This window comes from Asparagus officinalis, chromosome 6 (genome assembly GCF_001876935.1).
Source record: "Asparagus officinalis chromosome 6, Aspof.V1, whole genome shotgun sequence".
Lineage (NCBI taxonomy): Eukaryota > Viridiplantae > Streptophyta > Magnoliopsida > Asparagales > Asparagaceae > Asparagus > Asparagus officinalis.
In genome coordinates, this window is record NC_033799.1 from 4376079 (window position 1) to 4387519 (window position 11441).

Consider the following 11441-nt stretch of genomic DNA (forward strand, 5'->3'; position numbering starts at 1 on the left):
GCTTGAGATGATGATACTTCTCCCAGCACCGATCAGCTGTGTGCCCTGTCTTCTCGCAGTGACTATAAATCAGTCCTGTCTTCCCTGGATCACCCTTTTTCTTCTCCTCCTTAGATTGAGAACCACTAGACTCGCCTCCCGTCTGTTTGGAGTCTCCCTTAGCCTCGTTGCCCTTCTTTTGCTTGCCCTCGAGGGCAATAGCCTTCACGCTCGCCTCTGCAATTGATTCCACCGTGAATAGCTTCATCTCCTTTCGAATGTAATCGCTCAATCCCGCCATATACTTCATAAACACGGAATATTCCTCTGTCGCAATGTTAAGGACCATCGCCTGCTACTGGAACTCCGTGGTGTATTCTTGAACGGTTTGATTAACCCTTTAGCGCAAGCCGTACCACTTGTACCAACGCTCTTCAAGGAATCCCACCGGGTAGAACCGTTTCCTCAATAACTCCTTGAACTTGTTCCACGACACCGCCTTCTTCTCCTACTTACAGTAGGATTTCCACCACGTCAACTCGTTCCCTGAAAGCTTCAAAGTCGCGAACACAATCTTTTCTTTTGACGAATAGCCATAAAGAGTAAAATATGTCTCCAACCGCTCGATCTAGTCATCAAGCCTCTCGACGTCAACATTCCCATCATAAACATGAATTTCCACCTTGAAGTCAATCTTCAGGTTCTGATAAGAATTCTTACCCCCTTGCTATAATGCAGCCTTAACGGTCTCCTCCTCCTTGTCAGAATCTGAATCTACTCTCTCCACATCCGACTCAATAATTTTCTTCGAAGAAGATTCACCTTGTTTGCCACCTCCATGGATAAGACCGACGAGTTGTGTGAGAGTCGAACCTATCGTCTTGATCTGCTTCTCCAATGCATCAATCCTCGTGGAATTGTCTCCTTCAGTCATCTTCTTCCTCCTTAAAACCTAGACTCCTTCCAATGAAATAAGGATCTCGCTAAGCTTCTTGTATTGCGATCGAGTCAGGACCATACATAGGATGCCCCTTCACCGGATCTGATTGCTCTGATACCAACTTGATACGAGTCGCCGTGCGAGCACCCTTTGGTCGCGGAATTACCAAAAGGTGGGTTGAGAAGAAGACAACTAAAACACAAGAACAATTCAGTATGGCGAAGGAAAATACATTCTCTAGATTACAATTCAGTATGGCGAAGGAAAATACATTCTCTAGATTATGAAGAATCAATTATTACAAATCTCTCCCTTACAATCTCACTAGAATCGAAAACAACCTCTCAATCCTCTCTAAACCCTAATACAATGATTAAAATCTCTCTTAATTACCTCTGATTGCTTAGAAACCCTAAAATAATCCTTTATATAAGTGTACAAACATGGATGACAATCTGGTAAATAACCAAGCCCAAAACCAACATGAATTCATGTGAACAGAAACCTAACCAAACCAGGAAATCGTCGATGAGTCGACTCATGACAGAGATGAGTCGACTCATGACACATGGGTCGACTCATAAACTGATGAGTCGACCTAGCAGAAACTTTTGACAAAACGGCTGGGTTTCGTGAGTCGACTCATGATAGTCATGAGTCGACTCAACCTGATGAGTCGACTCATGTTCATGTATGAGTCGACTCACGAGCTGAAAACTGGATTCTTCGAATCTGCTGCTTGTTGTCTCGTTCCACGCTTCCACCTACGTTCCACTGTACTGTTTTACACCCCTATTCTCATGCTATCATGAGAATCATCTATCCTCAAGCTCCCATGAGGATCGCTAAGCTCCCGAAGAGAAGATACACCCGTATCAGCATCGCTCTTAGTAGTTTAATTATATCAGTTTTTGCAACTTATTTCCTAGCAGCATAACGAGAGTTAGAAAGAGGAGCAGACCATCGTCATCACTCTTTACATCAGTCCCATTAGACCACTAGAGTAGAGATTTTGCATATATGATAAGAAGTTGGGCTATGGAAAGTGCATAAGTTTAAGATCAAACAATCAACTATTAAAAATGGATACGTATATATTTATTAGATGGGGGATAGTATGATACTATATATTCGTGTCTTCAGTAATTTTAGCATATTAAAATCGGAAAGCACCATATTTTTTTAACCATGTTTTCGTATTGACTATGGCACAGAGGTAAACGGTAGATTAAGATTTAATTTAATGATTAAAATGAACAAAAACCAAGCGGAAAAGAATAGAAAGGGCTAAAAGACCCATTAAGCTAAGGGTTAATGGTTATGGGCTGAACCTAAGTTAACTTATATAAGAGCCTATAGGATTTTAGCAAATGAAGGCAAAAGTCCTGCCTTAAAAAAAAAAAAACTTTTCTTTAAAGGGCCTTAGTTTGCCCTGGTAAAGAAAAGTGAATATATAATAAGTTAAGGAAAGTTAATGCAACATGTAAAACTTATTTATCAATTTAGTAAGTACAATCAAGAAGAACTTATTTCACCCCGTTTCGAAAGTTTAATAAAGTGAGGGAATGTATGAGAATATATGTGAATTTACATAAATAATCTTACGTGTTATTTCACCAATTTGGATATCATCTTAATGCAAGGGTAAACTTGTCTTAATGTAACATTATCTTTTTTCAAGAGTTTCATTCCGCCCCATTACACCCCCATTTTTTGAGGGGTACAAAATCTTAAATTTTTTTCTCTCTATTATCTTAACTTCCCCCTCATTACCGACCTTAAATAAATTTTCAAGACAAGATTAATGTGCCCCAATCCAAAGAGGCCCCAAGGGAAATTGAAAAAAAAATCTTAAAATTACATTAAATACTAAAAAGAAAGTTGGAATAGGATGGACGCAATATGGTTCATTGACAACAATAAGCTTGTATGGACTATGTCTTAGGCTAAATGTTAAGAGCTATCTCTATAATGGGCCTTTGGCCTGGGCCTCATTCACAACTGAAAATGCACAAACGGAAACTTATAAGGACTAGTGCTTCGAAAGTTTGCCAATTCACAAAAATATTAAATGGGTCATGTCATTCACAAAACGTCACCGTTTTATTTGGTGGATGATCAATGAATTTATAAATCTTCTTCTAAGGGAAAAAAAAAGATGGATTTATCAATAAATAGTTCTACGTCGTTTTTGCCCAAAAGAATTAATTTTTGCTTATGGGATGTCAGAGAAAATCAACAGAATACAATTTCAGAAAATTTAGAAGCAATTAGTGATTCAATAAAGTTTTGCTGAAGGTCGAATCACTGATTTGTTAAAGATTGAGAAATGCCAAAGAGAGAATATTCATTTATTAATATTAATTTGAAAAACTATGGATAACATTGTATTATGATTTCTCAGATCAAAATATCAGATATCCTCTCTGGCCTATGTATTGTTATGCCACACACTAATGTTAATAAAGCAGTCACATCTTTTTATGTACTTCTTTTTCCATACACACTAGTAGAAAAACGATCAACTTAGACGGAAAAAAAACTGTCTAGGTTGCCGACAAGTAGAAAAACTATGGATAACATTGTACATATTTGTTCATGATGCAACCATGTTCTATTGGATTTAAAATTAGCATTCATTTGAACAAATTTTTTATTGCGGTTGAGTACAAACTACAAAAATTTATCTAATACATGAAAATACAAATTCATTCATACTAAAAAACCTTCAGAATCACAAAATAATTGATGGATGTCAGGGCAAAACTGGATATACTTAAATCATTTTCTATGTTAAAAGAAGTTGCTATGTAGATAAAATTTCCAACTTCTTTTTTTCATAGCTTTAAATAATAATATTTTAATCATATTTTTAAACATATAATTTGTTCTTACTATCCATATCAATACCATATATTCTATTATATAGTTTTCACTTTTTCATTGACATATAATAGTCTAATTGGTAATTTATCACACAAAAAAAAATCTAGTTAGTAGGATATAATTATATCCTATTTCTTTCAACAATAGAACTTTAAATATCTACATACGATTGCAGGCCATGCAGTTGTACTCTTCATGTTGGATCTGATAGGAATTTTGTTGCTACAGCTTCAACTAACTCCTAATTAATTAACATTAATTCTTAATTAAGCACAAACAGGTCATGATCTTTGCTGTCATGTGCCACATAATCCAAAGCGGTTTGGTAATCCAAACCCCTTGACGATTTTTCTGTCGCTCGAAGCACATTATTTGAGGTAATACTTGAAATTCGTCAAATAGGTCAACACATTGTCAAACAGTTTGAGGTCATCTCGACACTAAATTAAGAAGGGTTTACTAACTCAACCAACGAGCCAACTAAACCAACTTTATCAATCTCCAGGCTTAGAAATTGTCACTATATGCAAAACGTGGAAATTAAGGACGTTAACATCTAAGTAATAACCCGAAAGAATGCAATTATTCTACGAGCGGCTCATATTATGCTAAAACTTTAAAGTTATGACGAGATTAAAGTGCTATAATTTTACGGCTTTACAGCTTAATTAAACATATATAGTTTCTAGCTAGTAGTTGTATTTTAATCGTTTTTCAATATCATTTAAAACTCTTATTTGTTATGTCATAATTTTAAAGTTATTATAAAGATTAAAGTTTGCAAATACATGCACTAATCCAATCACACTTCCATTTAAACTATAACAAAGTTCATTAATTAAAGCAGAGCAACTTCGGAAAGAATGCGTTACGATCTACTTATAACCATGAAATGATGGGCAAGAGAAAGTAGGGAAAAGAGTAGGTCACTAACTGCATGTGCAAAACTCTTTCCAAAGTAATGAGATAGGATAGGGACTTTTTCAATGATTACATGGGAATGAGGGGTATTTCTCTAAAAATTTCTGATCAATTTAATTAGGGTTGACAATTTGTTTTTTGGTTATGATGTCATCCAAGCATCACAACTCTCATCAACTATGCTGACCAAGAACTAACCCACTTTGGCAAATCAAGAACTTATAAAGATGGAAGTTTGGAGGGTTTTTTTTTCCTGGTTTTCTAAACTATAGTAGTTATTTTAAATTTAAGTTACATGCTTTTTAAGTTTGCAAATTTGTTTTACGTTCTTATTAGACCTCTATAAAAATGTTTCTTATTGAAAAAAAAAGAAGAGGAAACGAAAAAAAGAAAGAAAGAAAGAAAGGAAACTCTCTTTTTTGAAATGATTTATATGTACTTAACAATTTTATTTTTAATGAATCAAATAATGTATATATAACTATCAAAGCTTTCCCCTCTACATACACATGACAAAGGAAGTAGTAGGCACCCACTCTCCTCTCTCTATGTACTTACCCATTTCTGATTAAATACAAACCCACTTATCGACAATTTGTTGCTCTTGTGTCACAAAATCAACTCACAAATCATTGTGGAATTTGGTTGCCTTAACAAAACAACAAAGGCTTCTGAAAGTTTTCAACTCAAATGAAAACAATGTTCAATTAGTCAATCTCAAGACTCATCGAGTCTTCCAAGCAACCAAATGTCCACAGAATGCATCCAAGCCAGTAGAATTTATAAGTTAGGCCTTTTACCTACATACCCATCACAGCTATCTTATTTGCATATTTACCATCAAATATATGAATATTTAGTAATATATCCCTATGTTGATTCACAATGAGTTAAAATGCCCCTCTCGTCTAACAATGCCAAAGTTTGATTTCTAATTTTACAATGAGTTAAAATACCCCTCTCATCTAACTAATGCCAAAGTTTGACAAAACCATCCACTCTCTTAACAGATTTCTGCCATGTATATATCCTTCACATCTATCATATTTCCAAATTTACCATTGTAGGGATTTTTAGATCTCTCAAAAAACCTGAAAAACCACCAAACGCATCAAATAAAATCACACAAGATTTAACGTGGAAAACCCTCAACAGGGAAAAACCATGGGATCAAAATCAATCCACTATCACCTCCAAATTATAATCTTTTACACGGACAAAGACTGCCAAACCCTCTCTCACACAATACCCTTGAACTCGGTTACACTCTCTAAAACCTTGATTACAAGAATATTATCTCTCTCCTTCTCTCTACTCTAAACCCTAGAATAGGAGGCCTTATTTAAAGACACCCATGACTAGCCCGCCAAGTTAACTTGGCATCTACGAAAACTACTAGGATTGGACCTAGCCTTCAAACCCGCATCCGACGTGGAGTTTGAGTTGGTACCCAACAACCCTCCCCTCCCAAATATGTTGGTTTACCCTTAGGGACTGTTTGGTTTGATTTCTATAAAAATAAATAAAGGGAAATGAAAAATACCCAAAATTTGGTATTCATGTATTTCAAAATATTAAAAAAAAACTTTTTCTTTGTTTGGTTCAAAATATGAAAAGAGGATACCTACCTAGTCTACCTTTAGGGCCTGTTCGTTTATTTCCTAAAAACCAAGAAATGGAAATGGAAAAGGTGGAAATCTCAAAATAACCCATTTCTTCCATTTCCATCCCTAAAACTCACCCACAACATCCAATAAAATATTATTTTCATCCAACAACTCATCCACATTATCTAATAAAATATTATTTTCATCTAACCACTCATCCACCACATCTAATAAAATATTATTTTCATCTAACAACTCATCCATCACATCTAATAAAATATTATTTTCATCCAAACATCACTCAACTCATCTCTTTTCATCATTTCAAATCACTCACATCATCGAATAAAATATTATAACAATTCACCTCATCTCATTAACATTTCATTTCTTAGTTTTCATCCCAAAAAGTTGTGAAAACACTTTTCTTAATCTTTCTTCACATCACCCAATAATACAATGACAACTCATCTCATCTCATTTCATTTCTTATTTTTAAGAATGAACCAAACAAAAGAAAACAACAAAACTACAGGAAATATGTTTCTTATAATTCATTTCCTTATTTTTTTCGCCAACCGAACAACAACAAAACTATTTTTCTTAAAAAATCACTCACATCATCCAATAATAATGTGACAACTCATCTCATCTCATCTCCATTTCTTTGATTTCCTTTTTTTTAGCCAACCAAACAATTCAAAAACCCATTTTTCTTAGAAATAGTTTTCTATTTCTTTGATTTCCCATTTTTTTAAGGCAAACGAACAGGTTGAGGAGTTAAAAGTGGAAAGTTTTGTACAAAAATTATTATGTAATTCAATCTGGTGGATTTCTAAGCAATTCCTACTCATACGGAAAGAAAGTTTCTATAAAATACCCTCATTTTCACTACTATATTGAAAACATTTCTATAAATTTTGAATGAACCAATCAGAGTTTAAAGAAACCTACTTAAAACTATTATTTACAAAAATGTCACTGTCAAGCATTTTCTCAAAACTTTTCTATAAAATAAGTGAACCAAACAACTCCTTATAAGAGCTCAATACTCGAGGATGTGAGGGAAAGCTAGCAAATTTATTGACTTTGGGTGCATTTGCGAATAGAATAGATTTGGAGGGTATACAGCCAAAAAAGAACCTTGTAAGTTTAAATAGGTTAAAGAGGAATACGTAGCCATATGAGAAAAGAGCCTTCTATGAATCAAATTCCTTTGATAGCTCAGTTTATTCTAAAGACAAGCGTGCTTCATACTTGATCTTTTCTTACTCTAAAGTCCTACCTCTACTTAAGTGCTTTTTCAACTAGACTTGTAGACTATGGCTGTGTTGTCAACATAGAATTTGTTCTTCTCTTTAAAAAGCTACCAAACTAATTAAAAGAGAATCTCACCCTTCTTCTTCTTCTTATGTCTCCTCTTTTTCTTTTCTTTTCTTTCTTTCTTTTTTGTGTGGAGGGGAGGGGGGGGGGGGGTGGGAGGGGGTACCCAGTGGGTGTTTGTGTAATATATCTTAGTTGACAATGAATGAAAGTCAACTCCGTGTGTTTTTTAGGTGGTTTGATGGCAAAATCTACCAAATATGTAATAACCACTTAAGGATTTTAGTGAGAACATAATCCCAAAGTGAATATATATACATAGAAATGGGTATGCTTGGTACCAAACATAAAAAATTATGTTTGGTAATGAGATGACATAATCCCCTCTACTAATTCAAATGATTGGATATCCTCATGCACTCCTCAACCCATGTGAATGTGATCCCTCATTTGAATGAGTGGAGAGGATTGTGCCACATCACTACCAAGCACACCCATATTTCTCATATATATATATGAGATTAATGAGTATCCTTATCATAGGAGGGGATTTACTCCTTGACGCCTATGTGGCACAATCTCCACAATCCTCATAAAGTAGGAGAGAGAGAGTGAGTTGATGGGGATTTGTGCCTACTTTATGAGGATGGTGGGAATTGTGCCACATAGGCGACAAGGAGGAAAATCCCCTCCTATAACAAGGATACCCATTAATCTCTCTCTCTCTCTCTCTCTCTATATATATATATATATATATATATATATATATATTATATATATATATATATAATATATATTATATATATTGAATATATGAGAAAATGGGTATGCTTGGTACCAAGCACAAAAAGTTATGCTTGGTAGTTATGTGGTATAATCCCCTCACACTCATTCAAATGGTTGCATATTCATATGGCACTACTCAACCCATGTGAATGTTGATCACCCATTTGAATGAGTGGAGGGATTGGTCACCTCACTATCAATCACAAAATTTGTGCTTGGTACGTACCAAGCATACCCATATTTCTCTCTTCTCTCTCTCTCTCTCTCTATATATATATATAATATTATATATAATATATTATATATATATATATATATATATTATATGTATATATGATATATATAAGAGAAGAGAGAGAGAGAGAGAGAGAGAGAGAGAGAGAGAGAGAGAGAAATAGAGAAACTTGGTACCAAGTTGCTCTAAGCAACTTGGTAGCGATATGGTCTAATCTTGTCCTTATATTTACATTGGAGTTGGTGAAGGGTGGTTGAGGCTCTATCTTCAAGATGTGATGTAGGGGTAAGATTAGGTCACATCACTATCAAGTTGCTTTAAGCAACTTGGTACCAATGTTCTCCATTTTTCTCATGTATATATGAGAGAAATGAAGAAACTTGGTACCAGTGGAGCAACTTGGTAGTGATGTGGTCTAATCTTGTCCCTATATTTATATTGGAGTTGGTGAAGGATGGTTGAGGCTCTATCTTCGAGATGTGATGTAGGGGCAAGATTAGTGGCAATGAAACAATTCATACTTAGAATATGGAGAGGACCATAGCCATCACCTATTACTAAAGTTATAGACATTTCATTAAAACTAACCCAAGACAAAAAAAAAAAACACATGGAAAAGAGCTATATACAAAATAAAGAGTTAATCAAGTTCTTATGAGCTCACATACACAACTAGAGTCTGAGAAACAAAGTAATATGAACAAAGTATTTACAATAAGACTTGCAAACTGCTACCAAGTCATTGATCCGAGTTCCCCTTTGATGTAGAGTTTCCTGTCCATAAAAGGATGAAGTGTGTAGAGTTAGATGTCAGTATATAAGAAGAGCAGACATTTGTTGTCACTCTACACAGCTAGGGATGAACCAAAGAAAGCAGTCATAGATATCAGATAAAGCTATACATGAGGAATAGTAAATGAACAATAAGTATATAAGAGGTACAAAAATAAACTATCCAAATAAAAGTTTGTGTTCATTCCAAAAGCTGGAGAGAGACAGCTGACTAAGGGTTTCCTGCAACATCATTGCTATCTTCGTTGGAAGAGAGGAGCTCAGAGATACCCTTCTCTTGAACGAGAGCTTTCAGCTTCTAGCCCATTTTGCAGGCCGGATAACCTATCCAGAAAAGGAGAAAGTGGACCATGGAAGCTAACTTAGAGCTTGGGGTACTTGCCTTGAGAAGATGAGGTTGTTACGAGCTCTCCACAATGACCAGTAGATTGTAGAAAAGCAAAACAACCACAGATTCTGAGCCTTACTGTCAATAGATGTGATCCTAGACTCGCTTAGCGAAAGTGCATTTAAGGAAGAGGTGATTGGGAGTTTCCAGATTATGGTTGCATAGAGAGTAGAAAGGGTCACCTGACCAGCCTTTGGTGATGAACCTATCCTAGAAAAGCAAAACGACCATAGATTCCGAGTCTTACTGTCAGTGGATGTATCAGCACAGATGGTATCTTGGGGCAATGAGGGAACACCAATCTCAGGGAGAAAAAGGTCTCACCCTTGCTTAGCAAAACAGCATTTAAATATTATTATTTGAGATGAATTTTGAAAGAGAATGATAAGAAAAGGTGAAACAAAAGAAATTTAAGGGGCCCTTGAACTACTTCTAAACTTTGGCGTGTCTCACATAATACCAAAGCTTAAACTTTTCTAAACAGATCTTCTGATCATAATTTGCAAATAATAAACATATTTTTGAGAGGAAAAACCTCAATTGAAGGGAGGGCTTGGATGAAATGACTCAAATAAGGGTTTTCTCTCAAGACCATTTAATTATTTATCCTTCTCATTGGTTTTCTGGGGAAGGGTTGGAACACTAAAATTCAGGGGGTTTTGTGGGATACGAAAGATGAGGGGGCCATGTGTAAAACCCCAAAAGGGGGGGAAATTATTCCTATGTAAAACAGTCGCTTTTAGCTTGGACCCGTGTTGGGCGGCGGCGGCCTAAATGCCGCGGCACGCGGTGCGGGACCAACGTTGACTTACTACCTTACGCCTCACGTTCTCAACCGTAAGTGCTCCATTGACACGTGCGACGACCTTGTTATTTATAGTAATTATTTTGGGCTAGCGGTTTTAGATATTCGTCCCTTACTTCTTTAATATATCGAACTAGCCCCGAAATCATGTAAATGCTATTTGGTCCCTCAAGTCATAAGGTATTTCCGAATTAGTCCTTCAAATCATTAAAACTGCTATAAGTTCCCTTAAATTTAAAATCAGTTCCGCTATTCAAGAGGAAAAGTATCAATTAGAGAGAAATTATCCCTTAAATCATCTATACTTCTATTTCGCATGTCACACAATTCTCATAAGTTGTTTCAATCTGATCCCCTTAATTACTAATTATACTATTGATTTGAAGGATTAATTTCAAAATAGCTTAAGAACTAGAGGATGTGATAGCAACTTCATTCATTTGAGGGACTAATTTTAAAATATGTTATGAATTGAGGGATTTAATAGCAACTTCCATGGTTTGAGGGATTAAAATATGAAAGATTTAAGGGGTTAATATAATAAAACGAACAATTACATTCCGAAGTTCCATAGTGTAATTTCACTGCTAACACTAAAGTATGCGCATCTACAATGATAGCTCTGCAATTGGTGATTGCAAGTACACAAGTAATCTTAGGGGCTGTTAGTCAATTTGGACATTTTCATGTAAAATGAGATAATTGTTAAAGTTGAATAATTTTTTGTTAGTGGGATATTTTAGTGGGATAAATAGAAACAATTTTGTGAAGCGGGATAT